The 25459-nt window shown below is 35.5% G+C and overlaps 1 long non-coding RNA gene across 1 annotated transcript; it reads right to left on the minus strand.

The window, feature by feature from the left end:
* Positions 1 to 6032: 6032 nt before the first annotated feature.
* LOC137036159 (uncharacterized) lies at positions 6033 to 8221 on the minus strand. The gene is made up of 4 exons (XR_010897144.1): positions 8052 to 8221; positions 7851 to 7902; positions 7707 to 7744; positions 6033 to 6848 (listed from the first exon to the last, which is right to left on the minus strand). It is a non-coding gene; the product is annotated as an uncharacterized lncRNA (long non-coding RNA).
* Positions 8222 to 25459: the final 17238 nt, after the last annotated feature.

Consider the following 25459-nt stretch of genomic DNA (forward strand, 5'->3'; position numbering starts at 1 on the left):
ACTAAAATCGGAACCGTTATAAGGCTTTGTGCCTTTAAAACAGCAAAATACAGTGATTAAGTATACAATCTGTTTGTGCTGCGTGTTTTACAGAGAAGTGCGCACATTTGCTCGAGATCAACTGGTGATCTGGTGATCAAAATAAAAGCGCAAGGATTTAATTACTATAAAAGTAGGCTATTGTAATTTACCTATACTGTTGTGTAAAGTAACTTTTGTGTAAAATAATTTTTGTGTACTGTTGTGTAAAGTGATGTTTTATTTTTGAATTTAATTTAGAGTGCATAGGCTATGTTACAATATGTGGATATAACTGTCATATGAATAATTATATAGGCCTAAAACACTATTATATTATTTTTTTTTATATTATTGTAATAATTGTTTGGCATCCTAAACCACAATGTAGACTGAGACAATATCACAACTAAAAAGATGTTTGAACCCTCTTTCATGTCCAGGTACAATGCTGTTTCTTTGGTCAGTTTGCATACTGTACATGGGTTGAAGCTCTTAATTTTGAGCTCTCAAAGTGCACCAGATTGATGCATTTAACTAGCCTGACGTGGTCATACTCAATTCTAGTCAGAATATGAGTCTGATACTGCTCCATTGGGCTTTGATTATGGGGGCGTATTTCAACCGATCCAGGAAAGACCTCAATTGGATAGACCTACAACCAATCAGAGCTACAGAGTAAGTGACGTATGTTGAGCTACGCATAGTTGTCAACAGAACTCTTCTTAGCGACCATCGGGGCCAGCTGATAAATCAAACTTTTGCCGAATCCCGTAGGAAGGACGGCAAAGACATCTTTCCCATCGACAAATGCCTTGATCGCGGTCCTCTGTTCCTCTTTTAAAATTAATGCGCTGTCGATATCTTCTATAACTGACGCGATGGCGGAATCTACACATCTCAGTTCTTCAACAGCCATCATTGTTGTAAACTAATTGACCTTTTGCAAAGACTCGTCCCCCTTAGTTACTGTTGCTTTGTCCGACAAGCCGTGGCGCTGTCACGCCACACAGAGTGGAAAATACATCGCGGAGCAGGTTACTTGATATTAAACAAAGTCCCAGCTTTCAAACTGTGTAGTTATTAAAAAAATTCAAACAATAAAAACCGTTTTGTGGCTCTTTAATGTGTTGTGACCATGATCGTGACAGATTGCTGTAGCGCCTCAGCTCAAGAGGCTCGTGAACCGATCATCTCTTCCTACTAGTCCATTTATAGCATCAAATAAACATGAATGAACATGAGAATGAATGTTGTTTCAAACGCGGAAAGACGTCAATATGCACAATTTTTCAAGTTTAACTCCACCGATGTTAATCTTCTAACTCCTGACTGCTTTGTTGGACAAAATGGCGGATGCGGCGTTCTGATTGGTTAGATCGCTTGTCAATCAAACTCCCCAAGCGCTCTTTGAAGACGTGGATGGTTACGTAACTGCAGATAGCCTCTCCATCATCGATTAAAGCCCGCCCTGGCAATTTGATTGGCTCGGCCTTCTGGAAGCCGAGCATAATTACTCCACAATGGATCGAGTCCAGACCGAACTTCCCGTCCAAAAAATGTTGTGGGCGGGGTTCGGGCTGGCACCCAGGCTAGCATTTAACCTTAAAATGTACAAAATTTTCTTCTGGGGGGGCATGCCCCCAGACCCCCCTAGAGGAGGTACACCAAACATAGTTTTACAAATTATTATGGGAAATAATTTTAGGAACTTTACTCAACAATACTACAACAAACCTCCTTTCATTTAAAGCTGTTAACAGAAAATTAAAATGTCATTGGGCAAAATATTTGGGCTAAGCCCCGAATGTTCACAACGTCTGGCTCCGCCCCTGGTTGACTCTATAGCTATGTGATTGCTAAATTAATTTAGTCACGTTAGCCAATAAGGACACGTATTAGAACTATGGATTAGTAGAAAAGTAAGAATTCAAATTAATCCAGTGTTATGAACATACGTCTATGAGAATGTATGGGCTACACAAATTTAACCTCAATAAATGTTAGCCTGGAATGAATGAAAATTTCCATGATAAACCTCTGGGATTTTGGAGCACCAACTTGTAACAGTAGGTCAACATAACTATTGCGTTCTTTATTGAATTATCTGTCTTATTCTGCCCTCTAGTGGCTAACATCGAAAGAGAACATGCTGCTAACCCTACCCAATAAATACTTTTAATGTTATTAAACACTCGTTATTTCCACTTTTAGAACATTATTTTCATTTTTATTGAAAATAAATGCCTTTCTGATATGTCATGGGAAAATAGCGTTACTGCTGCGCCACTGAAAACTTTGAATGATTTGCGACTTTTATTATACTTGATATACAATAACGAGATATTATGTCGTTAACCATTTATTATTTTGAAATAACGACTTAATATTTCGAAATAACAATTTTCGGTTAAATACATTTTCGTTTTTTTTCCCTCCCCACCAAATTTTTTTTCTTTTCTTGTATTGTTATAGAAAGAACAATTAAAAATGCTATCTTTCATAAGTTTGCATACAAGAACTAAATTATTCCGTTGTGCTTTGAAGAGATGTTACATAGCACTTCACACAAGACCAAACTTACCCCATTTTGCATTGAAGAATATAAGCTGTAACTGTTTCTTTGCATTGTATATAAGAACTAACCTATTCCGTTGTACATTGAGGGATAACATTTTATGCTCTGTTTCATTGCAATGCATACATGAACTAACTCATTTTGTTGTGCAATGAAGAGATAACACATTCATGTCAAATGGACTACTATCAAGAACTGTGCATTGTGTACAGTTGTGCATTAAAGCTAAAGTTGAATCGCATACATGATCTAACTTGTGCCTTGCGCATTGAAGACTTAACACATATTTGGGGTTGCATTGCATTTTACACAATCTAAATTAACCCATTATGCATTGAAGAATAGCACTTAAAATTGCATACTAACTTTTTACATTGTACATTGAAGAGATAACGAAATATTGTGTGAAAGCATTGCATTGCATACAAGAACTCATCCCATTGTGCATTGAAGTAACATACAGCTCTGGAAATGAATTAAGAGACCACTGCAAAATTAGCAGTTTTTCTGGCATTATTCCTTACATATGTATCTGTTTTTCAATAGTCCATATTTGACCTACTGAACATATTTCTTACCCAGGTGTACTCAATCATGAACTTTCTATACATACTCACTGCCTCACTCTGATGTTATTTCAAACATACATGAGCCCACATTTGACCTACTGAACATATTTCTGCCAAATCATGAACATTTCATACAAACTCATTGACTCCTTCTGATGAAACGTCAGCAATAGAGTATTGCATATTTGACCTAATGAACATATTTTTGGCCCAAAAGTACTCAAATTTGAACTTTCATACTCATTGATTCACTCTGATCTTATTTCAGTCATATATGAACCCATGTTGACCTACTGAACATATTTCTGCCAAATTAGTCCTCTATGATGAACTTTTTATACTTATTGACTCCTACTGATGATACGTCAGCCATAGAGTATTGCATATTTCACCTAATGAACATATTTCTGGCAAATTAGTACTCAATTTTGAACTTCCAGTACATACTCATTGACTCATTCTGAAGTTACTTCAGCCATATATGAAACCATTTTTGACCTACTGAACAAATTTCTGTCAAATTACTCCTTGATGATGAAATTTCTATACAGACTCATTGACTCCTTCTGGTGTTACATCAGACAGACAGTAGTCCATATTTGACCTAAGGAACATATTTCTGGCCAAAGAGCGCTTGATCTTGAACTTTCTATAGATAGTCATTGACTCCTGATTTTATTTCAGCCATACAAAAGACCATTTTAGATCTACTTAAACATTTTTTTGTCCTCGAATTTTGTATACATACTCTTTGCCTCACTCTGATGTTTCTTCAGCCATACATGAGCCCATGTTTGACCTACATCTCTGGCAAATTAGTCCTTGCTTATACATTTTTTATATCTACTCTTGGACTCATCCGAGTATGTCAGCCATACAGTATTGCATATTTGACCTTATGGACATATTTCTGGCAAAAGAGTCCTTGATCTTGAACTTTTCATACATTACTATTGACTCCTTCTGATGTTAGATAAGCCAGACAGTAGTCCATATTTGACTGACTGAACATATTTCTGGCCAAAGAATATTCAACACTGTTTTTATATACATTTATTGACGCCTTCTGATGTCACATAAGCATACATAATAATGTATTATTAAATGTTGAAATTACATTAAATGACATTAATAAATGACAAGATTAATGAATGGTGTATAATTGCAGTTCATTTTTTTCCTCATTAATGTACACACAGCACCCCATATAGACAGAAAAACACAGAATTGTTGACATTTTTGCAGATTTATTAAAAAAGAAAAACTGAAATATCACATGGTCCTAAGGGTCTATTCAGACCCTTTGCTGTGACACTCATATATTTAACTCAGGTGCTGTCAATTTCTTCTGATCATCCTTGAGATTGTTCTACACCTTCATTTGAGTCCAGCTGTGTTTGATTATACTGATTGGAATTGGACAGCCACACACCTGTCTATATAAGACCTTACAGCTCACAGTGCATGTCAGAGCAAATGAGAAACATGAGGTCAAAGGAACTGCCTGAAGAGCTCAGAGACAGAATTGTGGCAAGGCACAGATCTGGCCAAGGTTACAAAAAAATTCTGCTGCACTTAAGGTTCCTAAGAGCACAGTGCCTCCATAATCCTTAAATGGAAGACTTTGGGATGACCAGAACCCTTCCTAGAGCTGGCCGTCCAGCCAAACTGAGCTATCGGGGGAGAAGAGCATTGGTGAGAGAGGTAAAGAAGAACCCAAAATCACTGTGGCTGAGCTCCAGAGATGCAGTCGGGAGATGGGAGAAAGTTGTAGAAAGTCAACCATCACTGCAGCCCTCCACCAGTCGGGGCTTTATGGCAGAGTGGCCCGATGGAAGCCTCTCCTCAGTGCAAGACACATGAAAGCCTGCATGGAGTTTGCTAAAAAACACTTGAAGGACTCCAAGATGGTGAGAAATAAGATTCTCTGGTCTGATGAGACCAAGATAGACCTTTTTGGCCTTAATTCTAAGCGGTATGTGTGGAGAAAACCAGGCACTGTTCATCACCTGTCCAATACAGTCCCAACAGTGAAGCATGGTGGTGGCAGCATCATGTTGTGGGGGTGTTTTTCTGGTTGCAATCAAGGGAAAGATGAATGCGGCCAAGTACAGGGATATCCTGGACGAAAACCTTCTCCAGAGTGCTTAGGACCTCAGACTGGGTCAAAGGTTTACCTTCCAACAAAACAATGACCCTAAGCACACAGCTAAAATAACGAAGGAGTGGCTTCACAAAAACTCTGTGACTGTTCTTGAATGTCCCAGCCAGAGCCCTGACTTAAACCCAATTGAGCATCTCTGGAGAGACCTAAAAATGGCTGTCCACCAACATTTGCCATCCAACCTGTCAGAACTGGGGAGGATCTGTGAGGAATGGTAGAGGATCCCCACATCCAGGTGTGAAAAACTTGTTGCACCTTTCCCAAAAAGACTCATGGCTGTTTCAGATCAAAAGGGTACTTCTACTTAAAACTGAGCAAAGGGTCTGAATACTTAGGACCATGTGATATTTCAGTTTTTCTTTTTTAATAAATCTGCAAAAATGTCAACAATGTCAACAATTCTGTTTTTCTGCCAATATGGGGTGCTGTGTGTACATTAATGAGGAAAAAAAATAACTTAAATGATTTTTAGCAAATGGCTACAATATAAAAAAAAAAAAAAAAGAGTAAAAAATTTAAGGGGGTCTGAATACTTACTGTACCCACTGTACATGCCTTATATACATGCCTTTATACACAGTCTTTAAATACAACTCTGATGTTACTTCAGACATGAGATAGGACTAACTGCAGAACCACAGAACCATACGTCATGACAGTCTGAGGACGACAGTGCCAGACTAACAGCCTGAGGGCGGAAGTGGGCGGAGCCAATTTATCTCCGTAGGCATCGCTCCATTTGGAGCATTTTAAAGTTTAAAACCATGTTAATGTGAAATATTGTATTAAAACGATCTAACTGAAATTATAGATATAGATTCACATTGTGTTAATAGCTTAATCATATACACAATCACGTTAAGATATATATATATAGCCTATGTGTGTATTAAAATCCCCTTGTAACCTTTTAATATTTTAAAAGTTCATAAATTTGTTTTATGTCTTAAATGATTAACTGAATATAAATTGAACACAACAAAGCTTAAACACTAAAATCGATAAACATTTATTAATTTGTCATAAAATATTTTACTTAAGCATTTCAGAATGAATCATTGTTTTTCATAATATATAATACGCATTACACGGTTGTACACTAGAATGCATGAATTAAACACATTCAGATCCATCAAACCCAAAAACAAAAGATATTTATTTAATTTTAATAAAATGTACTAAAATGTAAGAGCAAAAGCATTATATAGCCACTAGCTGTGCTTTGCTCTAAAAAAATACAAAATCAAACTAAATTGAGTGTAGATTGAACAGCAGGTACATGATGACAAATTAAATCTAAAAAAATAAACTTTTTTTGTAAAATGTCCATATCATCCTTAATTTGAAAGCAAAACACTAAAGGCTCTTTGGCCAGTTGTCTGTCATCATCTGTTTCAGCCTGTGAAAGTTCTTGTTCCTGGTCTTTTTCTTTCAATATCAGAAAGCACAGCTCTTCCACTAAACCCGTAAAGACCTTTGATTGTTGTGCAGCGCAGAAGTCTTCTGTGATCCGTGGTTCCTTCATGAGAGAAGGGTATAAACAAATGGGATGAGATGTTAAAAGTGTATTTAACAACACTTTGTGTTGTAGTCAGGATGCAGCACAGCATGTATAATAAAGTTTTGACATTCTGTTTTTCTCATGTTTATATATTGAAGACTTAAATCATACTCTGTCACCAATGAAATTAATCAGTTATGTTCAGTATAATTTTTTTTTTTTTTTTTTTAAAAGGCAAGCAATTCACATGGCTTTTCACGCTACATTTAACCCCGGGTTATCGTCGTCCTAAACACCACTTTTAACCGTGGGTAAAGTAACGCTCCACATATTGCTTGTATATTTACATGCTTTTGACAGTCACAGAAACACTGTGCATTGTATATAAATAGAAAATTCAGCATTGGAAAGAAAAAAAAAACAAATGCTGACAGAAAATGCAACAATTGCAGAGCAGAAAATACTGTTTAATTCTTTTATAGTCTGAAATGTTCATTCAGGATAAACTTGATCTATATGTAATGAGGAAGTTGACTATATGTAATGAGGATGTGCAATGCCTAAGCATTTATGAAAACATATTGTGTGCTTTGTTCATCCAATCAGTGACACTGACACTGCAAATAAGGATGTTAACCAGGGTTTAGTAATGTACAGTGCATATGAATACTCAGGATTAATTGTTAACCTCAGGTAAATGATGATCAGTGTGAAACGTGAATCAAGATAACCCAGGATTCTGTTTACCTGGGGTTAACAATCACCCAGGGTTAACTATTTAAAGTATGAAAAGCCCTCATATATGTTTTTCATTCTAATGAAAAGAGAAGTTCATACATTTTTAAAAACTTTTAACTTTTCCTTTTTTTTGCTTACCATTAACATGAAGATCCCACACAGCCGGTCAACTGTTTCTAAAACAATAGAATATTATTAAGTTATTCCTGAAAAGATGTGACAGATATAACACACCATCTGTATAAGTAGCTTATGTGTTTATGAAAGTCTTATAAAACTAACCTTGTTTTTGATCAGCTTCTCTTGTTCTGGGGTGATTCTGCTTGTCAATTTACTGCATTGCAAAATCAAAGAAAAACTTAGATATATAACCATAAAAATTGCATAAAAGAAACAAGTTTCATTCTTCTAAAGTCAAAATTACTACTTACTTCATTGCAAAAACAACATTTTAAATTCAGAATACAAAAGAAACGTTCATACCTCCATGAACGACAGTTTTTTTTAAGTGAATTTGAAGCTGTGCATTCAACCTGTGCCGTCTGGTCGGTTTAAGAGCACTGGGCAGTGGAAGTTGTTGCAGCACGTTTTGCATCGCTGTAAATGAAGTAAAGCGGAGCATCTCCCGATACTAATATGCCTCTAAAATCCACAAAAACACTGAAATCTCTCTTTTCATTAGAATGAAAAACATATATGAGGGCTTTTCATACTTTAAATAGTTAACCCTGGGTGATTGTTAACCCCAGGTAAACAGAATCCTGGGTTATCTTGATTCACGTTTCACACTGATCATCATTTACCTGAGGTTAACAATTAATCCTGAGTATTCATATGCACTGTACATTACTAAACCCTGGTTAACATCCTTATTTGCAGTGTCAGTGTCACTGATTGGATGAACAAAGCACACAATATGTTTTCATAAATGCTTAGGCATTGCACATCCTCATTACATAGGCCCACTTCCGCCCTCAGGCTGTTAGTCTGGCGCTGTCGTCCTCAGACTGTCATGACGTATGGTTCTGCGGTTCTGCAGTTGGTTATTATTGTCAGACATAGCGCATATTGCATATTTGCTCTAATTGACATATTTCTGGCAAATTAGTCCTCGATCATGAACTTTCTATAAATACTTATTGACTCCTCATTGATGCCATGGAATATTGCATATTTGAACTAATGGACATATTTCTGGCCAAAGAGCGCTCGATTTTGAACTTGTATTCATTATCATTGATTCCTTCTCAGGTTACTTCACAGATACAGAAGTCCATATTTGACCTACTGAATATATTTCTGCCAAATTAGTCCTTGAAAAAAGTTCATGATCAAAGGTCTCTTTTGCCATATTATTCAGATGTCAGTTTTGGATTACTGTCTAGCTGATGTAACATTAAAATGAGTCAATAAGTGTGTATAGAAATTTAAAGAAAGACCTCTTTTTGGCCATAAATATGTTCATTATGTTCTGTATGTATAAAGGTTTGCAATCTCTTTGGCCAGAAATATGTCCATCAAGTCAAATATGCCGTGCTCTATGGCTGACATAGACATAGAAGCAGTCAATGTGTATGTATAAAAAGTTCATGATTGAGGACTAATTTCCCAGGAATATGTTCAGTAGGTCAGTGGCTCAAACTTTTTCAGCGCGAGGACCCCTTTGAGTAGCATGCGTCCTTTTGGGGCCCCCCAAAGAAAATTCATGACACAAAACTGTTGGGAAAATACACTCTTACCAGAATAATTATGTTTTTTCAGCTTGTGTAAATTTTGTTAAAGATATCAAAAGTTATGAAGCTGTCTCATGTGAATTCTTCCTTTAAGTTCTTTAAGATTACCACTAGGTGGGGCCCTAAGTATATGTTTTGTATTCTGGTTCTTTTACAGAAGAAGAGACGTACATGTTGTTTTGCAGTAAAAAAAAAAACACGCAGTAAAAAGTGATAACAAATAGGCCTAACATTTGCATTGCATTGCATTAACTTAATCCGTTGTGCAGTGAAGATAACTCATGACAGGTGCTTGCTGCACTGCATTGCATAGAACGCTTTCTTTTGTGCACTGAAGTGAAAACAAATCGCATATGCTGTTGGATTGCAATGCATACAGGAAGTGTTTCATTAGTACATAAGTTAATTACATACAAGTAATTAACTTATGCTGTGCATATAAGAAATTAATATAACAAATGTGTTGTTGCATTGCAATGCATACAAACACTAACATGCACTGTTTTAGTAGGTAACATTGTATACAAAAACTAACTTATTCCTTATGCATTGACGATAACACGGCGTTGACATATAACACATAATATACATTACATTGCAGTAAGTTATTCCGTTTTGCAGTGAAGATATAACACGACAGGTGCATGTTGAACTGCGTTGCATATAAGAACTAAAGTATTCCTCATCCATTGAAGGAGATAACACAAAACACTTTGTGTTGTGATGAATGAACAAACTCATCCCTATATATTGAAGAGATTACACAACATTCGCATTGCATTGCAGTAACTTAATCCGTTGCGCAGTGATGAACTAACATATGACAGGTGCTTGTTGCACTTTCTAGGCTTTCGAAAACGAGCTGAAGAGAAATCAAATCGCATATGACAAAACGACAATACAAGAACTGTTTCATTGCATTACATACAATAATTAACTTATGTTGTGCATAGAATAAATTAATTTAACGTATGTGTCGTTGCATTGCCAAATGTAAGTTATGCACAGTTTCCTAGCATTGTATACAATAACCATCGTATTCCTCATGCATTGAAGAGATAACACATAAAATTTGCATTGCATTGCAGTAACTTAATCCGTTGCGCAATGATGAGCTAACATATGACGCTTGTTGCACTGCGTTGTATACAAGAACTAGGCTAACTCTTATGTTTGTACATTGAAGAGAAAACAAATCACATATGCTGTTGCACTGCAATAAATAAATGAACTATCTGTTTCATTGCATTGCATACGAATAATTAAATTATTTTGTTGTGCTTAGAAGAAATTAATATATGTAAAACACGTTGTGTTACAATAAATTAAATAACTCTTCCGTTATGCACTGAAGAGATAACACATAACATGTGCATTGCATTGCAACTTAATCCGTAAGGCAGTGAAGAGATAACATAACAGCTGCTTGTTGCACTGCATTCCTTACAAGAGCGAACACTTTCCTTTGTGCAATGAAGAGAATACGAATCAAATGTGCTGTTGCATTGTAATACATCAATAGTGAACGCATTACGCCTTGCATAGAAGAAATTAATATAACATGTATGATTTTTACTATGTCATAGCATTGTATACAACTAACGTATTCCTCATGCATTGAAAGAGATAACACACAACTCGATATGAATGAACTATCTCATCCGTTTTGCTTTGAGAGATAACACATAACATTGCAGTGTTATTCCGTTTTGCAGAGAGGAGGTAACATGACAGGTGCTTGTAGCACTGAGTTGGATACAAAAACTGTTTTCTTCAACACTATTACGCTGTGCATAGAAGAAATTAATATAACATGTGTGCTGTTTGCATTGCAATATGTTTGTTCTGCACTGTTTCCCTGCATTGTATACAATAACTATCTTATTCCGCATGCCTTTATATGAATATGAAGAAATAACAAACTTCATTGCAGTAACTTAATCCTGTGGAGAGATAACTCCTGACAGCTTGTTGCAGTGTATTGCTTACAAGAACGAACTCTTTCCATTGTGCATTGAAGACAAAACAAAAACATATGCTGTTGCATTTCAAAGCATCAAGAAATAACTTTTTCATTGCATTGCGTACAATAGTTAACTTATTACGCTGTGCATAGAAGAAATTAATGTAACATATGTGCCGTTGCATTGCAATGCATACAAGATAACAGGTGCTTGGTGCACTGCATTCCTCACAAGTACGAACTCATTCCTTTGTGCACTGAACAGAAAACAAATCACATATGCCGTTCCATTGCAATAAATACAAGAACTAACAACGCTATTGAATACAATATTTTACTTGTGTTATGCATAGAAGAAAATGAAAAAAATGAAAATAAAAGAAATGTGCTTGTTGCATTGCAATGCATACAAAAACTAACACGTATGTACTGTTTCCTTGCACTGTATACAAAATTAACTTGTTCCTCATTCATGGAAAAGAAAACAAATTATATATGTTTGTTGCATTGGAACGCATCAAGCACTGTATCAGTGCACTGAATACCGTAGTTATCTTTAATTAAAAAATTTAACTAGTTAATTTCTCTGTGCAGAGAAATTAATATAACATACTTGCTTTTGCATTGCCACAGGTAAGTTATGCATGTAAGTTATGTTTCCTTGCATCGTATTGGTTGCATTGTAACTTAGTCCTCATCCATTGAATAGATAACATAAATCACGTTGCCCTGCGATGAAAGAACTAACTCAACCATTATGCATTGAGGAGATTAACACATAACATGTGCATTGCATTGCAGTTGTTGCATTGTAATACATCAAACAACTGTTTCAATGCATGGCATACAATAGTGAACTTATTACGCAGTGCATAGATGAAAAAATATAACGTGCGATTTGTACTATTTCATCGCATTGTACAAGAACTAACGTATTCCTCATGCACTGAAGAGATAACACACAACTAACTTACTCTGTTTTGCAGATAAGAGATAACACGACAGGTGCTTGTAGTACTGAGTTGGATACAAAAAATAACTCTTTCCTCTGTGCATTCAAGAGAAAACGAATTACATGTGCTGTTGCATTGTAATACAACAAGAACTGTTTAATTGCATTGCTTACAATAATTTAACTTATGATGTGCATACAAGAAATGAATATAACAAAAATGAGCTGTTGCATTGCAATGCATACAAAAACTAACATGTATGCACTGTTTCCTTGCATTGTATAAAAGAACGTATTCCTCATCCATTGAAGAGATAACACAAAACACGTTGAACAAACTCATAAATGCATAAAACCCGTTATGCATTGAAGAGATAACATACAAGCATTGCATTAATTTAGTCCGTTGATGCATTTGAAAAGAGATTACATACGTACATTGCATTTCATACACAATCTAGCCTTAATCCATTATGCGGTAAAGAGATAACACAACATATTCTGTTGCATTGCATTCAAAATGTAACTGTTTTCTTTGTGCATTGAAGAGAAAACAAGTCACATATGCTGTTGCATTGCAATGCATCAACACTATTACGCTGTGCATAGAATAAATTAATATAACATATGTGCTGTTTGCATTGCAACATGTTAGTTATGCACTGTTTCACTGCATTGTAACTTACGCTGTGCATAAGTTAAGTAAACTATTAATGTAACATATGTACCGTTGCATTGCAATGCATACAAAAACAAACATGTTGTGCATTTTATACAAAAACTAAAGTATTCTTCATCTATTGAAGAGATAACATATAACAGGTGCTTTTTGCACTGTATTCCTTACAAGAACGAACTCTTTGTGCACTGAACAGAAAACAAATCACATATGCCGTTGCATTGCAATAAATACAAGAACTAACTTTTTCATTGCATTGTATGCAATGTTTTACTTGTGTTATGCATAGAAGAAATTTAATATAAGAAATGTGCTTGTTGCATTGCAATGAATACAAAAACTAACAAAAACTGAAAGAACTAACTCATCCGTTACGCAGTGAAGAGATTAACACATAACATGCGCATTGCATTGCAGTAACTTAATCCGTTACGCAGTGAAGAGATAACATTAGATAACAAAGCTGCTTGTTGCACTGCATTCCTTACAAGAACGAACACTTTCCTTTGAGCACTGAAGAGAACACAAATCAAACAACTGTTTCCCTGCACTGTATACAAAAAGTAATTTACTCCTTATGCATGGAAACGAAAACACATAAACTTTTTGCATCAAAAACTGTATCAGTGCATTGAATACAATAGTAAATTTTAATTTAAATAGATTAGTTAATTTCGCTGTGTACAGAAGAAATTAATATAACGTGTCGTTGCATTGCTTCATGTAAGTTATACACTGGTTCCTTGCATTGTATACAAGAACTAACATATTCCTCATGCACTGAAAAGATAACACAGGTGCTTGTGGCACTGCAATGCATACAATAACTAATTCTTTCCTTTTGTATCATAAGGAGATAACATGTATCACATATGCTGTTGCATTGTAAATACAATCAAGAACTGTTTCCAATGCATTTCATACAATAGTTATCCTATTGCATAGAAGAAATTAATATAACACATGTGCTGTTGCAATGCCACATGTAAGTTGTTTCCTTGCATTGTATACAAGAACGTATTCTTCATCCATTGAATAAATACCATAAAACACGTTGTGTTACAATAAGTTAAATAACTATTCCGTTATGCATTGAAGAGATAACACATAACATGTGCATTGCATTGCAACTTAATCCGTTAGGCAGTGAAGAGATAAACATAACCGCTGCTTGTTGAACTGCATTCCGTACAAGAACGAACACTTTCCTTTGTGTGCAATGAAGAGAATACGAGTCAAATGTGCTGTTGTTTTGTAATACATCAAATAACTGTTTCAATGCATTGCATACAATAGTGAACTTATTTCGCCTTGTATAGAAGAAATTAATAAAACATGTAAGATTTGCACTATTTCATAGCATTTTATACAACTAACGTATTCCTCATGCACTGAAAGAGATAACACACAACTCGATATGTTGCAATGAATGAACTAACTCATCCGTTTTGCTTTGAGAGATAACACATATAACATGTGTATTACATTGCAGTGTTATTCCGTTTTGCAGAGAAGAAGCAACATGACAGGTGCTTGTAGCACTGAGTTGGATACAAAAACTAACTGTTTTCTTTGTGCATTGAAGAGAAAACAAGTCGCATGCTGTTGCATTGCAATGCATCAACACTATTACGATGTGCATAGAAGAAATTAATATAACATATGTGCTGTTTGCATTGCAACATGTTAGTTATGCACTGTTTCACTGCATTGTAACTTACGCTTTGCGTAAGTTAAGTATTGTAAACTATTAATGTAACATATGTACCGTTGCGTTGCAATGCATACAAAAACAAACATGTTGTGCATTGTATACAAAAACTAACGTATATTCTTCATCTATTGAAGAGATAACATATAACAGGTGCTTTTTGCACTGTATTCCTTACAAGAACGAACTCTTTGTGCACTGAACAGAAAACAAATCACATATGCCGTTGCATTGCAATAAATACAAGAACTAACTTTTTCATTGCATTGTATGCAATGTTTTACTTGTGTTATGCATAGAAGAAATTTAATATAAGAAATGTGCTTGTTGCATTGCAATGAATACAAAAACTAACAAAAGCTGAAAGAACTAACTCATCCGTTATGCATTGAAGAGATTAACACATAACATGCGCATTGCATTGCAGTAACTTAATCCGTTACGCAGTGAAGAGATAACATAACAGCTGCTTGTTGCACTGCATTCCTTACAAGAACGAACACTTTCCTTTGAGCACTGAAGAGAACACAAATCAAACAACTGTTTCCTTGCACTGTATACAAAAAATAACTTATTCCTCATGCATGGAAAAGAAAACAAATCATACACGCGTGTTGCATTGCAATGCATCAAGAACTGTATCAGTGCACTGATAACAGTAATTAACTTGAATTTAAAAAGTTAACTATTTAATTTAGCTGGGCAAAGAAATTAATATAACATACTTGCTGTTGCATTGAAACATGTAAGTTAAAACGTGTTCCTCATTCCTTATCTCAAAAGAGATAACATTAAACACGTTGTCCTGCAATGAATGAACTAACTCATCCGTTATGCATTGAAGAGATAACACCATAAAATGTGCATTGCATTGCGGTTGTTGCATTGTAATACATTAAACTGTTTCAATGCATTTCGTACAATAGTGAACTTATTACGCAGTGCATTGATGAAATTAATATATCGGCATTGAAGAGATAACACACAACTGGATGTGTTGCGATGATTGAACTAACTTATTCTGTTTTGCAGATAAGAGATAACACGACAGGTGCTTGTAGCACTGAGTTGGATACAAAAAATAACTCGAAAAAACGAATTACATGTGCTGTTGCATTGTAATACAACAAGAACTGTTTCATTGCATTGCTTACAATAATGTAAGTTATGTTGTGCATACAAGAAATTAATATAACAAAAATGAGCTGTTGCATTGCAATGCATAAAAAACTAACATGCAAGTTATGCACTGTTCCCTGGCATTGTTTAAAAGAATGTATTCCTCATCCATCGAAGAGATAACTTAATACGTTGTTGCATTTGAAGAGATTACATAAGTGCATTGCATTTCATACACAATCTAACCTTAATCCATTATGCGGTGAAGAGATAACATAACATATATTCTTTTCCACTGCATTGCATTCAAAATCCTAACTAATAGACTTGTTTAGTTATGCAATAAATAGTAACGCATATGTGCTGTTACATTGCAATGCTTAAAAGAATACACATAAGATATGCGCTTTTTCATTGCATTGTACACAAGAACTAACTGATTCCGTTGTGTATTCAATTAGATAACACATAAGATATGTGGTTTTGCATTGCATTGTAAACAAGAACTTATCCGTTTTGCAATAAAGACAGAGACAACACATAACATTGTCGCTGTTGCATTGCAATGCATCTAAGAACTAACCCATTTCTTGTACAATATGTGCATTGCATCACAACATTTAAGTTTCATTGCATTACATAAGAGAACAGGTTTACTCCGTTATGCATGAAAGACATACTGTTGAACTGCAATTAATACAATAACAGGAAAACAAGAATTAAGGCATATTCCATTGAACATTAAAGAGATGACGCATAATATTTTTGCGGTTGCATTGCATTTAGGTCAAATATGCAATACTGTACGACTGACGTGTCATCAGAAGGAGTAAATGAGCTTATATTAAAAGATCATGCCTGAGGACCTATTTGACAGAAATTTGTTCAGTAGGTCAAAATGGGTTCAATATGCCTGAAGTAAGATCAGAGTGAATCAATGAGTATGTATTGAAAGTTCAAGATCAAGTACCCTTGGACCAGAAATATGTTCAATAGGTCAAATATGTAGTACTGTATGGCTGATGTGACATCAGAACGTGTCAGTATGTATTTATAAAAACTTCAAGATTAAGTACTTTTAGGCCAGAAACATGTCCATGATGACAAATATTCAATAATCTATAGTGGACGTTTCATCAGAAGGTGTCAATGAGTCAGTATAGAAGGTTCTTGATCAAGGACTGATTTGCCAGAAATATGTTCTGTCTGACCACTGTCTGGCAGACGTAACATCAGATAAATCAATGAGTATATAGAAAGCTCATGATCAAGTACTCTTGGACCAAAAATATAATCGATTCAATTTGGTTCAAATTGAACTACTGTCTGTCTGAGTTAACATCAGAAGGAGTCAATGAGTCTGTAGAGAAAATTCATGATCGAGAACTAATCTGTCAGAAATATGTTCAGTAGGTCTAAATGTGAACTTCTGTACAGCTGATGAGAAAAGCTTTAATGTGTATATATAAAAAGCTCAAGAATGAGTACTCTTTGGCCAGAAATATGTCATTTAGGTCAAATATGCAATACTGTACGGCTGACGTGTCTTCAGAAGGATTCTATGAGCTTATATTAAAAGTTAATGTCTGAGGACAAATTTGCCAGAAATTTGTTCAGTAGGTCAAAATGGGTTAATATATGGCTTGAAGGAAGATCAGAGTGAATCAACGACTATGTATTGAAAGTTCAAGGTCGAGTAGCTTTGGGCCAAAAATATATTCAATAGGTCAAATATGTACTACAGTATGGCTGGTGTGACATCAGAAGCTGTCAGTATCTATTTATAAAAACTTCAAGATTGAGTACTTTTAGGCTGGAAACATGTCCATTATGTCAAATATTCAATACTCTATAGTTGACATTTCATCCACAGGTGTCAATGAGTCAGTATAGAAGGTTCTTGATCGAGGACTAATTTGCCAGAAATATGTTCTGTAGGTCAAACATGGGCTCATGTATGGCTGAATTAACTTCAGAAGGAGTCAATAGTAATGTATGAAAAGTTCAAGATCGAGTACTCTTTGACCAGAAATATGTTCTTTAGGTCAAATATGCAATACTGTAAGGCTGACGTCATCAGAAGGAGTCAGTGAGCTTATATTCATGTCTGAGGACAAACTTGCCAGAAATTTGTTCAGTAGGTCAAAATGGGTTCATATATGCCTGAAGTAAGATCAGAGTGAATCAATGAGTATGTAATGAAAGTTCAAGATTGCGTACCCTTTGACCAGAAATATGTCCATTAGGTCAAATATTCAATAATCTATAGTTGAAGTTTCATCAGAAGTTGTCAATGAGTCAGTATAGAAGGTTCTTGATCGAGGACTAATTTGCCAGAAATATGTTCTGTAGGTCAAACATGGGCTCATGTATGGCTGAAGTAACATCAGAGTGAAGCAACGAGTATGTATAGAAAATTCATGATCGAGCACTCTGGGGACAAAAAAAAATGTTTAAAAGGTCTAATATGGACTTATTTTATGGCTGAAATAAAATCAGGAGGAGTCAATAAGTATGTATGTAAAGTTAATGCTCATGGACTAATTTGCCAGAAATATGTTCAGTAGGTCTAATATGTGCTCATGAATGGCTGAAGTAACATCAGAAGGAGTAAATGAGCTTCTATACAAAGTTCATTCCTGAGGACAAATTTGCCAGAACTATGATCAGTAGGTCAAACATGGGCTCAGTTATGGCTGAAGTAACATCAGAAGGAGTCAATAGTACTATATGAAAAGTTCAAGATCGAGTACTCTTTGACCAGAAATATGTCCTGTAGGTCAAATATGCAATACTGTAAGGCTGACATGTCATCAGAAGGAGTCAGTGAGCTTATATTCATGACTGAGGACAAACTTGCCATAAATTTGTTCAGTAGGTCAAAATGGGTTCATATATGCCTGAAGTAAGATCAGAGTGACTCAAGGACTATGTGTTAAAAGTTCAAGATGGAGTACCCTTGGACCAGAAATATGTCCATTTGGTCAAATATTCAATAATCTATAGTTGACATTTCATCAGAAGGTGTCAATGAGTCAGTATAGAAGGTTCTTGATCAAGGACTGATTTGCCAGAAATATGTTCTGTCTGACCACTGTCTGGCAGACGTAACATCAGATAAATCAATGAGTATGTATAGAAAGCTCATGATCAAGTACTCTTGGACCAAAAATATATTGTTTGGTTCAAATTGGACTACTGTCTGTCTGAATTAACATCAGAAGGAGTCAATGAGTCAGTAGAGAAAATTCATGATCGAGAACTAATCTGCCAGAAATATGTTCAGTAGGTCTAATGTGAACTTCTGTACAGCTGATGAGGAAAGCTTTAATGTGTATGTATAAAAAGTTCAAGAATGAGTACTCTTTGGCCAGAAATATGTCCTTTAGGTCAAATATGCAATACTGTATGGCTGGCGTGTCATCAGAAGGATTCTATGAGCTTATATTAAAAGTTCATGTCTGAGGACAAATTTGCCAAAAATTTGTTCAGTAGGTCAAAATGGGTTAATATATGGCTTGAAGGAAGATCAGAGTGAATCAACGAGTATGTATTGAAAGTTCAAGATCGAGTAGCTTTGGGCCAAAAATATATTCAATAGGTCAAATATGTACTCTAGTATGGCTGGTGTGACATCAGAAGCTGTCAGTATCTATTTATAAAAACTTCAAGATTGAGTACTTTTAGGCTGGAAACATGTCCATTATGTCAAATATTCAATACTCTATAGTTGACATTTCATCCAAAGGTGTCAATGAGTCAGTATAGAAGGTTCTTGATCGAGGACTAATTTGCCAGAAATATGTTCTGTAGGTCAAACATGGGCTCATGTATGGCTGAAGTAACATCAGAAGGAGTCAATGAGCTTCTATACAAAGTTCATTCCTGAGGACAAATTTGCCAGAGATATGTTCAGTAGGTCAAACATTGGCTCAGGTATGGCTGAAGTAACATCAGAAGGAGTCAATAGTAATGAATGAAAAGTTCAAGATCGAGTACTCTTTGACCAGAAATATGTCCTTTAGGTCAAATATGCAATACTGTAAGGCTGACGTCATCAGAAGGAGTCAGTGAGCTTATATTCATGTCTGAGGACAAAGTTGCCAGAAATTTGTTCAGTAGGTCAAAATGGGTTCATATATGCCTGAAGTAAGATCAGAGTGAATCAATGAGTATGTAATGAAAGTTCTAGATTGCGTACCCTTGGACCAGAAATATGTCCATTAGGTCAAATATTCAATAATCTATAGTTGAAGTTTCATCAGAAGTTGTCAATGAGTCAGTATAGAAGGTTCTTGATCGAGGACTAATTTGCCAGAAATATGTTCTGTAGGTCAAACATGGGCTCATGTATGGCTGAAGTAACATCAGAGTGAAGCAACGAGTATGTATAGAAAATTCATGATCGAGCACTCTGAGGACAAAAAAAAATGTTTAAAAGGTCTAATATGGACTTATTTTATGGCTGAAATAAAATCAGGAGGAGTCAATAAGTATGTATGTAAAGTTAATGATCATGGACTAATTTGCCAGAAATATGTTCTGTAGGTCAAACATGGGCTCATGTATGGCTGAAGTAACATCAGAAGGAGTCAATGAGCTTCTATACAAAGTTCATTCCTGAGGACAAATTTGCCAGAGATATGTTCAGTAGGTCAAACATTGGCTCAGGTATGGCTGAAGTAACATCAGAAGGAGTCAATAGTAATGTATGAAAAGTTCAAGATCGAGTACTCTTTGACCAGAAATATGTCCTTTAGGTCAAATATGCAATACTGTAAGGCTGACGTCATCAGAAGGAGTCAGTGAGCTTATATTCATGTCTGAGGACAAACTTGCCAGAAATTTGTTCAGTAGGTCAAAATGGGTTCATATATGCCCGAAGTAAGATCAGAGTGAATCAAGGAGTATGTGTTAAAAGTTCAAGATCGAGTACCCTTGGAACAGAAATATGTCCATTTGGTCAAATATTCAATAATCTATAGCTGACATTTCATCAGAAGGTGTCAATGAGTTAGTATAGAAGGTTCTTGATCAAGGACTGATTTGCCAGAAATATGTTCTGTCTGACCACTGTCTGGCAGACGTAACATCCGATAAAATCAATGAGTATGTATAGAAAGCTCATGATCAAGTACTCTTGGACCAAAAATATATTGTTTGGTTCAAATTGGACTACTGTCTGTCTGAATTAACATCAGAAGGAGTCAATGAGTCAGTAGAGAAAATTCATGATCGAGAACTAATCTGCCAGAAATATGTTCAGTAGGTCTAATGTGAACTTCTGTACAGCTGATGAGGAAAGCTTTAATGTGTATGTATAAAAAGTTCAAGAATGAGTACTCTTTGGCCAGAAATATGTCCTTTAGGTCAAATATGCAATACTGTATGGCTGACGTGTCATCAGAAGGATTCTATGAGCTTATATTAAAAGTTCATGTCTGAGGACAAATTTGCCAGTAATTTGTTCAGTAGGTCAAAATGGGTTAATATATGGCTTGAAGGAAGATCAGAGTGAATCAACGACTATGTATTGAAAGTTCAAGGTCGAGTAGCTTTGGGCCAAAAATATATTCAATAGGTCAAATATTCAATAATCTATAGTTGACATTTCATCAGAAGTTGTCAATGAGTCAGTATAGAAGGTTCTTGATTGAGGACTAATTTGCCAGAAATATGTTCTGTAGGTCAAACATGGGCTCATGTATGGGTGAAGTAACATCAGAGTGAAGCAACGAGTATGTATAGAAAATTCATGATCGAGGACTCTCGGGACAAAAAAAATTTTAAAAGGTCTAATATGGACTTATTTTATGGCTGAAATAAAATCAGGAGGAGTCAATAAGTATGTATGTAAAGTTAATGATCATGGACTAATTTGCCAGAAATATGTTCAGTAGGTCTAATGTGCTCATGAATGCCTGAAGTAACATCAGAAGGAGTCAATGAGCTTCTATACAAAGTTCATTCCTGAGGACAAATTTGCCAGAACTATGTTCAGTAGGTCAAACATGGGTTCATATATGCCTGAAGTAAGATCAGAGTGAATCAAGGAGTATGTGTTAAAAATTCAAGATTGAGTACCCTTGGACCAGAAATATGTCCATTTGGTCAAATATTCAATAATCTATAGTTGACATTTCATCAGAAGGTGTCAATGAGTCAGTATAGAAGGTTCTTGATCGAGGACTAATTTGCCAGAAATATGTTCTGTAGGTCAAACATGGGCTCAGTTATGGCTGAAATAACATCAGAAGGAGTCAATAGTAATATATGAAAAGTTCAAGATCGAGTACTCTTTGACCAGAAATATGTCCTTTAGGTCAAATATGCAATACTGTAAGGCTGACATGTCAACAGAAGGAGTCAGTGAGCTTATATTCATGCCTGAGGACAAACTTGCCAGATATTTGTTCAGTAGGTCAAAATGGGTTCATATATGCCTGAAGTAAGATCAGAGTGAATCAAGGAGTATGTATTGAAAGTTCAAGATCGAGTACCCTTGGACCAGATATTTCATCAGAAGGTGTCAATGAGTCAGTATGGAAGGTTCTTGATCGAAGACTAATTTGCCAGAAATATGTTCTGTAGGTCAAACATGGGCTCATGTATGGCTGAAGTAACATCAGAGTGAAGCAAAGAGTATGTATAGAAAATTCATGATCGAGGACTCTGGGGACAAAAAAAATGTTTAAAAGGTCTAATACGGACTTATTTTATGGCTGAAATAAAATCAGGAGGAGTCAATAAGTATGTATGTAAAGTTATTGATCATGGACTAATTTGCCAGAAATATGTTCAGTAGGTCAAACATGGGCTCAGTTATGGCCGAAGTAACATCAGAAGGAGTCAATAGTACTATATGAAAAGTTCAAGATCGAGTACTCTTTGACCAGAAATATGTCCTTTAGGTCAAATATACAATAGTTTAAGGCTGACATGTCATCAGAAGGAGTCAATGAGCTTATATTAAAAGTTCATGCCTGAGGACAGATGTGCCATAAATTTGTTCAGTAGGTCAAAATGGGTTCATATATGCCTGAAGTAAGATCAGAGTGAATCAAGGAGTATGTGTTAAAAGTTCAAGATCGAGTACCCTTGGACCAGATATTTCATCAGAAGGTGTCAATGAGTCAGTATGGAAGGTTCTTGATCGAAGACTAATTTGCCAGAAATATGTTCTGTAGGTCAAACATGGGCTCATGTATGGCTGAAGTAACATCAGAGTGAAGCAAAGAGTATGTATAGAAAATTCATGATCGAGGACTCTGGGGACAAAAAAAAAATGTTTAAAAGGTCTAATATGAACTTATTTTATGGCTGAAATAAAATCAGGAGGAGTCAATAAGTATGTATGTAAAGCTATTGATCATGGACTAATTTGCCAGAAATATGTTCAGTAGGTCTAATATGTGCTCATGAATGGCTGAAGTAACATCAGAAGGAGTCAATGAGCTTCTATACAAAGTTCATTCCTGAGGACTAATTTGCCAGAAATATGTTCTGTAGGTCAAACATGGGCTCATGTATGGCTGAAGTAACATCAGAGTGAAGCAACGAGTATGTATAGAAAATTCATGATCGAGGACTCTGGGGAAAAAAAAAAATGTTTAAAAGGTCTAATATGGACTTATTTTATGGCTGAAATAAAATCAGGAGGAGTCAATAAGTATGTATGTAAAGTTAATGATCATGGACTAATTTGGCCAGAAATATGTTCAGTAGGTCTAATATGTGCTCATGAATGGCTGAAGTAACATCAGAAGGAGTGAATGAGCTTCTACAAAGTTAATTCCTGAGGACAAATTTGCCAGAACTATGTTCAGTAGGTCAAACATGGGCTCAGTTATGGCTGAAGTAACATCAGAAGGAGTCAATAGTACTATATGAAAAGTTCAAGCTCGAGTAGGGGCTACTGACTTAATCCGTTAGGCAGTGAAGAGATAAACATAACCGCTGCTTTCTGAACTGCATTCCGTACAAGAACGAACACTTTCCTTTGTGTGCAATGAAGAGAATACGAGTCAAATGTGCTGTTGCTTTGTAATACATCAAATAACTGTTTCAATGCATTGCATACAATAGTGAACTTATTACGCCTTGTATAGAAGAAATTAATAAAACATGTAAGATTTGCACTATTTCATAGCATTGTACACAACTAACGTGTTCCTCATGCATTGAAAGAGATAACACACAACTCGATATGTTGCGATGAATGAACTAACTCATCCGTTTTGCTTTGAGAGATAACACATATAACATGTGCATTACATTGCAGTGTTATTCCGTTTTGCAGAGAAGAGGTAACATGACAGGTGCCTGTAGCACTGAGTTGGATACAAAAACTAACTGTTTTCTTTGTGCTTTGAAGAGAAAACAAGTCACATATGCTGTTGTATTGCAATGCATCAACACTATTACGCTGTGCATAGAAGAAATTAATATAACATATGTGCTGTTTGCATTGCAACATGTTAGTTATGCACTGTTTAACTGCATTGTAACACGCTGTGCGTAAGTTAAGTATTGTAAACTATTAATGTAACATATGTACCGTTGCATTGCAATGCATACAAAAACAAACATGTTGTGCATTTTATACAAAAACTAACGTGTTCTTCATATATTGAAGAGATAACATATAACAGGTGCTTTTTGCAATGTATTCCTTACAAGAACGAAAATAGTATGCATACAATAGTGAACTTATTACGCCTTGTATAGAAGAAATTAATAAAACATGTAAGATTTGCACTATTATATAGCATTTACACAACTAACGTATTCCTCATGCACTGAAAGAGATAACACACAGCTCGATTATGTTGCGATGAATGAACTAACTCATCCGTTTTGCTTTGAGAGATAACACATATAACATGTGCATTACATTGCAGTGTTATTCCGTTTTGCAGAGAAGAGGTAACATGACAGGTGCCTGTAGCACTGAGTTGGATACAAAAGCTAACTGTTTTCTTTGTGCATTGAAGAGAAAACAAGTCACATATGCTGTTGCATTGCAATGCATCAACGCTATTACGCTGTGCATAGAAGAAATTAATATAACATATGTGCTGTTTGCATTGCAACATGTTAGTTATGCACTGTTTCACTGCATTGTAACACGCTGTGCATAAGTTAAGTATTGTAAACTATTAATGTAACATATGTACCGTTGCATTGCAATGCATACAAAAACAAACATGTTGTGCATTCAACCCGATCTCACGGCAATTCGTACGTATTTTACGAGGTGGCTAAATCGTATGAATTCATACGACCTCACTCGTACTAATTCATACGTTTTTTGCTAAATCGTATGTATTTTACGAGTTGACAAATTCGTATGAATTCATACGAATGACCTACCCCAAACCCCGCCCCTAAACCTAACCGTCACTGGGGTTTAGACAAATCGTACGAATTCGCACGAGTGAGGTCGTATGAATTTATACGAAATAGCCACCTCGTAGAATAAGTACGAATTGGTCGTGAGATAGCGTTGGCGTAACGGATTAAGTTACTGCAATGCAATGCGCATGTTATGTGTTAATCTCTTCAACTCATGTTAGTTCTTTCAGTTTTTGTTAGTTTTTGTATTCATTGCAATGCAATAAGCACATTTCTTATATTAAATTTCTTCTATGCATAACACCAGTAAAACATTGCATACAATGCAATGAAAAAGTTAGTTCTTGTATTTATTGAAATGCAACGGCATATGTGATTTG

This window comes from Chanodichthys erythropterus, chromosome 14, assembly GCF_024489055.1.
Source record: "Chanodichthys erythropterus isolate Z2021 chromosome 14, ASM2448905v1, whole genome shotgun sequence".
NCBI lineage: Eukaryota > Metazoa > Chordata > Actinopteri > Cypriniformes > Xenocyprididae > Chanodichthys > Chanodichthys erythropterus.